General features: G+C 42.7%; 1 long non-coding RNA gene across 1 annotated transcript in view; it reads left to right on the top strand.

The window, feature by feature from the left end:
* The first annotated feature begins 1,598 nt into the window (after positions 1-1,598).
* The window catches only part of LOC118317050, a 46,254-nt gene continuing 40,412 nt past the window's right edge, over positions 1,599-7,440 (top strand). The window contains exon 1 of the long non-coding RNA XR_004795317.2: positions 1,599-2,212. This is a non-coding gene — a long non-coding RNA (uncharacterized LOC118317050). The remainder of the gene's footprint in view (positions 2,213-7,440) is intronic.

Below are 7,440 nucleotides of genomic sequence, written 5' to 3'. Positions count from 1 at the left end.
CGAGCGTCTGTCGTATAATACATGACACCAATTCATAATGGAAGCAGCAGAGGAAAATCAAGGTAATTAAGGTGGGAGATATAGGATCCTCACTCTCAGCTGTACGCGTGAAGACAGTGAGTCCACGCCGACAAACAGAAGAATAAAGAAATGCTTCATTTTCCTGCACATCATCCTGCAGAAAATTAGACAGAAATTACCTCAATTTAGAGACGTTGTTAAAAGAGAAATAAATGGCTCTTTGGACTCGGTTCACCTAATTCAAACCAGACTCACAAAAAAACAAAAAAAAAAACCAACTTATTTCTGGGAGGAACGTTCACTCTGTCGGTGACACTGGTTCATGTTCACTAATGGAAAGTAAAGTGTCTTGGGGCACATGAAAAACATAATGGAAACGCTGTTCTGTTCCCCTTTAACAACTTTTTTCCTCATCTAGCCTTCACACACGTAATAAAAATGTTAACACAATCCGCCCTTCTCTCTCTCTGTGTGTGTGTGTGTGTGTGTGTGTGTGTGTGTGTGTGTTCTACTGCGGGCGACTATAGTCTACAGGCTGACAGGCTGAGCGTGGTCCCGTCATGGCTTGGAGGTTTCACCTATTTGCTCTGTCATTACGTTACACACCATCTGCAATAGAGATTCATTCAGCTTAATTAAAACGGAGAGCCGAACAATAACACTCTGACGAACATTAATTGGACAATATTAACGTTATCAGCGGTATATGTGATGTATTCATTTGTGCCGTCATGCCTCGCGGCTGCTTGTTACAGTAATGATACAGACAGAGACTCTGAGAATCACTGTGTATGTAATCTACGTTTTATACATTTATTATTCAAAAATGCTCTTTGTTTTTTCTGAGATGATGTGAAAAGCATCTGCCTTTTGTCATTTCTGTCCTCAGACGAGTGAATCGAATGTTTTATTTCATTGTTTTCTGTCAATTTTTATTTTTTAAAACAGGTAATATCCTGAGAGAAGAAGTCTAGACTCAAATTTTGTTCCATAAAAGTGTTCACGTGAAGCTAAACTAACGGCCTGTTGACTCTTCATAGAGTCATACTCAACACAAGGGCATCAAAGTGTTATTGATCCTTTCACAGCAGGAAAGTGTAACTTTGGTTATTTAGTTCATAAACCCTCCAACAGTTTCCATATGTTTACCATGGTTACAGTTCTGTAAGATGTAACACAGTGTAGAGCTGCCACAGTTCATCGATCAGTAACCGACTACTTAATGAATCGCCAACTATTTTGATAATTGATTAATCAGTTTTAATGAAAAAAAGTCTCTGATTTCAGCTGCTTAAATATGAATATGTTGTGGTTTCTTTGCTCTTCTGTGACAGTGAACTGAATATCTTTGGTGTGTGGACAAAACAAAACATCATCTTGATCGACATTTTATGACATTTTATGGACCAAACAACTAATCGATTAATCGAGAAAATAATCGACAGAGGAATCGATAATGAAAACAATCGACATGAGAATCGATAATGAAAATAATCGTTAGTTGCAGCCCAAATACAGTGTGTAACCATTTACACGGGGAGTGGTGTAAATTACTACGACATTGAATGTAACCTAGACATGAGACCTACACCGTTAACCTGTGTGTGTATTCTAACTTTCTATTGGTCCCTTATAAAGCAACGTGAAGTTCTTTGGCTACTGATTGGCCAGGGGACGGCGCAACTACGTACGGCGACGCAACAGGCAACAGGTGCGTGAAAGGGGATCGTCGGCGGGTTCGTGACACGACGCGACGGCTCCTGCACGCGACATAAGTTTAGCGGCCTACAAGATTTAATCCATTGTTAATGTGCGTGATATTTTGAGTAATTACCAAAGCAGGTGTATGTTTTGGCTGAACTAGTAGCACGCTACGCTACTAGCACGCTACTAGCACTAGCACGCTAGCTACGCTACGCTACTAGCACGCTACGCTGCTAGCTATGCTATGGTACTAGCACGCTACGCTACTAGCACGCTACGCTACTAGCACGCACGGACTCTGGGGCGTTTTTTCCATCAGAGTGCTTACCGCCAGCTAGCGCCTCTGTGGAGTTCATCAGCTCGACGACGACCCAGGTGAAATTCATCCGCGATTCTCTGGCTACGAGGGAGGTGAGACTGTCTTCATCGTCTTCATCCACGGTCAAGGTCTGGGGAGAGGAGCCGCCCTGTTCTGGACTGGACCTGGGTGAGTTGACCCTGCTCCTCCAGGGGTTAATTTTATCATACTGCCGGTATTTTTATTTGGTTTTTGAAAAGAGTGTGGGCCCACAAAATATTGAATGAACCTTTTCTGATTTTGAAGTGACTCCACGTGCCTTAACTACGACTAGTATTAGGGCGACATCGAGAGAAGAATAATTGGAGACGTTGAGAATAAGGTCATAATATTATGAGAATAAAGTCGTACTATTACAAGAAAAAAAGTAACAACAATGCAAGAAAAAGGTAATTATAGTACGAGAACAAAGTCGTAATTGTACGAGAATAAAGTTGAAATATTTAGAGAATAAAGTCATAACTTTACATCAATAAAGTCGTGATAAAATTAGATTAAAGTCGTTACGCCTCACCTTCCTGGGTTGCTGTTTCTTTCCGTAACATAATATTAAATTTAAAAAAAAATTTTCTAGTAAAATCACAATTTAATTCTCATAAAAATTATGAGTTTTGAGTTTATATGTCTTAATAAGTGAGAGAGGGACAAATTGTCTGTTTATTTGAGATTTTATTTTGAGATGAGGTAATGGGGCCCAATCTGTATTTAATTTCCGCAATCCTCAAATTTGTAAAATATTTTTAAATATTCTTATTGAGGCCTATATGGTTTTAATAAATGTTTTAGACAAAATGATTAGTTTGAGAGGCTTAGAGGTGAAGTATAAGAGAGACTTTAATTGATCGAACCTCGTTGCTGTTCATAAGGTAAAAAAAGTGTTTTTCTTTGAATGTTGGAATTATTCCATCAAAGCTTTGGGATCAAATGCAGGTGAGGCCACAACTTCCCCTTCGCAGAGTGACTCCAATGTTTTATGGACAAACAGGAATAAGATATTGTGGCTGCGTGACTGGAACGTTTCCCCTCTGAACTTCTGATGATGATGTGTCCGTTCAGCGGCGGGTCGAGCGTTCCATGAGCTCCGCCTCATTTCCTTTAACTATTTTTAAAGTGTCTTGTTTGGGTAATTGTGATTTTTACTGTCAGTTCAGATTAAAGTCAAAGAGGCCAGAGTGGCTAGGAAGAAAAATTACCTACAGCGAGATTGAGTGCGGTTGGTGAGGACGCTGCTCATTTCACATGATGTCTTCGTCTACTGCTATTACACAAACGGACAAATACAGTTTCTTGGTGATTAACACGATAGTATCGCAACTACAGAAATAGTTTTAAACTTAAAGTCCTCCTACAATTTTTCTTTCTTCTCTGTCCTCTAACATGTCGGACATTGACTATGGTGACTTGCATCTGGTGTTTTCACATTCCTCTCCTGGAGGAGGAGATTTCACTTCTCTGCAATTCGAAATTTCAAACCAATCCTGTTCAACCTAGATTTGGTACGTCACGAATACAGAAAACCAATCGCTGTGGAATATGCAAATTTTAAGGGAAAGAAATAGGATTCTTCCAGTGCAGCTGAGGCAGCGCATCATGAGAGGACAGCAGGTGTGTCAGCAGACAGTTAGCTTTAGCAGTTAACATCCCCGTGAGGACGGCAGGTGTGTCAGCAGACAGTTAGCGTTAGCATTAGCAGTTAGCATCCCCGAGAGGATGGCAGGTGTGTCAGCAGACAATTAGCGTTAGCAGTTAGCATCAACGAGAGGGCGGCAGGTGTGTCAGCAGACAGTTAGCTTTAGCAGTTAGCATCCCCGTGAGGACAGCAGGTGTGTCAGCAGACAGTTAGCGTTAGCATTAGCAGTTAGTATCCACGAGAGGATGGCAGGTGTGTCAGCAGACAATTAGCGTTAGCAGTTAGCATCAAGGAGAGGGCGGCAGATGTGTAAGCAGACAGTTAGTGTACATTAGCATTAGCAGTCAGCATCCACTAGAGGACGACGGGTGTGTCAGCAGACAGTTAGCGTTAGCATTAGCAGTTAGTGAATCTCTCCGATGTTGCCTCTAGCCCTCTTGTTGTTCACATTCTTCCACCGGTCAATCTTGCCCGAGCAGCAATGGTGGGCGGGGCCTGTGTCATTTGCATATCATGAATATACATTAGTCTCAGAATTCCTCAATGAGGGAGAGAGAGTGGATGGTTTCAGCCCCAGTTCAGAGGGTAAACAATGTTAAACTAAATATTAGGCATAGCAGATTATTTTTACATACTTTAAAACTTGACTGGAGGGGAACTTCAACATCAGAAGATATTTCAGTCTCGGCTGACGCATCAGAAACCAGAAGCCTGGTTCAAGTTTTGATTTGCAACTTCAACTCATCTCCAAGTTTTTCAGTCTGCAGTTCGAATGTTAATAATAATCGCTTCTCTTCCTCCTCCTGGAAGCTTCCATGTCGCGGTAAGTCAGTTCAGATTCCTCCCAAAACGCTGAACTATTATACCAAACCTATTTTTATGCACCTGTTTGTTATACGCTGTGTTGTTCACAATAGTTTGACAAAAGGCAGAGGGGAGCTCATCTTTAATTCAGCGAAGGCTTCCTCGCTCAGAGATAAATCCTCTTCCCACTTATAAGGAGGAAGAAGAAGAAAAGGGGGCCTCCAAGTATTTATCTCTCAATTCAGCAAATTACCTACCGTACCTGTTTCCGCTGCAAGTTCAGAGAAGAGTTTAATTTGTCCATTAGAGCATTTAGCTGATGCCTTTCAACATGAGCAACTGATCTTCCTCCAGCGTTGCAGCCCCACGACATATGGCTGACACACACCTGTCACATTCATTTCCCAAACAATCGCGTCAGGTTCCTTCAAGTCACCAACCGGGAAACCTGTTGTTGTACTTTGTCTTCATGATGCAGCGTTATCCGTTTAGAAAAAACATTTCCGACCCCATCATGACTAATTTCATATCTGCGGAAACATTAGCGCGGAAAAAACATCACAGAGCTTCGGCCGAGCGCCGCGGCGTCAGTCTGACATAACCCGATGTGAGCCGGACGCAACCGACACTGCGTTGGTGTCACTGTAAATCTGTCTTGTGTACGCTCGGTGTGATCAAGATGTTACTCCTTTGTGGGGACCTGATGGCATGAAGGGCCCGGTGTTCTCTGCATGAATCATTTAGATGAAAGGAGGAGGAGGGGGAGGAGGAGGGGGAGGGCGAAACGGAGCATGAGGCACCTGATGTCAACTCTAATTAGAATCCAGTTTGGTTTCGCGTTACCTTGACTTTGAAAATCCCAGAATCCTGCAGGGGCAGTGGAGACGCTTCTCGTCACAGGATGTGATAAGACTTGATAATCCTGCCGATCGCTCGATGCCACATAATAACTCCTGCCTTGTTAAATGCTGTATACACACTGTGTGTGTTTGTGTGTGTGCGCACAACTGGCAGGCTCTTGTTAACGCAGCCGTGCTGTTATATACCACTAATAAAATGGCCTCTCGAGCATTGATCCTCTCCCAGGCAGATAATTCTCGTTGTTTGTGGGGTTTATGTCTATATCGGAGTTAGTTCACACTTAACATCTTCTTCATCATATCCCTCTCGCTTCAAGTTGATATTCACAGTAACGTATAGAGCAGAGACACGGAAGCATGACCAGACTGTCTGAGTGCTCTGAATGAGATGTGTCTTCTTCAGAACAAACCTACAGGGAGCCTCGATTCCCACGACGTCCCCTGGTGCGTCATGAAAAGGGAAGTCAGGGCACATCAGCATCACTTGTGTCTTATTTCCCACTGTTCTGCAGCTTGATGTGAGACATCAGAGCCTCCAGCAGCAGCAGCAGCAGCAGCAGCAGCAGCAGCCTGACAGGAAGTGGGATGCTGCTCGCCTCCGTCCCGCACACATTACGCTCATTTAGCAAACCCATGTCGGACAGAAAACATCTTAGCTAGTTCCAATTGTGGTTTGCCTGAAGCGTATAAACCAAGAGCTAAACAGCCTTTTTCCATGTGTTCGTACAGCTTCCTCTGTGTGGTGGTGGATGATGATGATGATGGACAATGTGCTGTTGCTTATCATCTGTGTTTATTCTGCCACAATCCACCAAACAGATTGAGCGGTGGCAGACAGACGACAGTTACAAGGGCAGAAACACAATACAAACACTGAACACCATTGTTTTCATAATCATAATTCATCCTAATTGATGGTTTGTTCAGCAGCCACCTGGATTTATTTACAGTACAAATGTCCTTCTCGTTAAAGCTAAACCCGGCTCTTCTCTCCCTCGTTGAAGCTGTTAAGTGATTCTGATCTGTGCGCTAGTGAACGGTGGCTGACCGCTGCCAAGTCGCAGCTTCAGACGCTGACATGCAAATGAGTTTCCTCCCAGAGCCAAAGTCAAACTCTACTCACTTCTGGATTTTACACAGAAATTTATACTTGGTTTGAAATTTTGATCCGGACACACACGCGCGCGCACACACACACACACACACACACACACACACACACACACACACACACACACACACACACACACACACACTGTAGCGTCCTTATACACAAAGCTTAAGGGAAGGTCAAATTATTATTTATTTCTACTTATGCAGCAGCAGGTTGCATCTGTAATGATATTTTTCTTAACCCTAAAAATGTGTCTGTACTCTGTCTGGAGGAAAACCAACATCTGAATCCAATAGACGGCTTCAGTGTATAAGAGTTTTTCAAACCTTTCATTTCACCTTGAGGTAAACTTTTTATTAATTTTTTGTTACGTGTGAGAGGTTTCTTTGAAGATGTAACGTCCTTGTGGATGACGGTTTATAAAAAACAGACTTTTCCCTTTTTTCCTTTTGCACAGGACGTCATCTGTTGCTTAGAGAGTAATGTTTGGAGGACTTCTGTTGTCACACTGTTGGAAACCAGAAATGGAATCAGCGGTGCGCCACCATAAAGTGTCCCCTGTCAGCTGCTCAGTTGGTTGCGGTTTGCAACTTTACCACCAGATGCCGCCAGAAAATTATAAAAAATGACACACTGGGACTTGAACATTTGTCACGATATTTAATATTTTTTAGATGCACTTGTATATATCAGCCTGTATTACTTATGTTGGGGTAAGAAAAGGAAGTTGCGACCACCCTGTCATGGCTCAAGTCTGTGTCTGGTTAATGTTCGGCTGCTTTCATGTCCCGTCCAGCTCTGGTGTCTCCTCTCTGTGAAAACAGAAGCCTTCTCTTATTGTTCCAAACTCAGTCGAGGTTGACAGATTGTGGTTCAAACTGGCCAGATGCTGAGAGGGAAAAAAGCAAAGAAATTCTGGAATCAACATTTTTCCACATAGACAAGCAAA

This window comes from Scophthalmus maximus, chromosome 3 (assembly GCF_022379125.1).
Source record: "Scophthalmus maximus strain ysfricsl-2021 chromosome 3, ASM2237912v1, whole genome shotgun sequence".
NCBI lineage: Eukaryota > Metazoa > Chordata > Actinopteri > Pleuronectiformes > Scophthalmidae > Scophthalmus > Scophthalmus maximus.
Note: the sequence above shows the minus strand (reverse complement) of the source record. Positions and strands in the feature narration are given on the sequence as shown.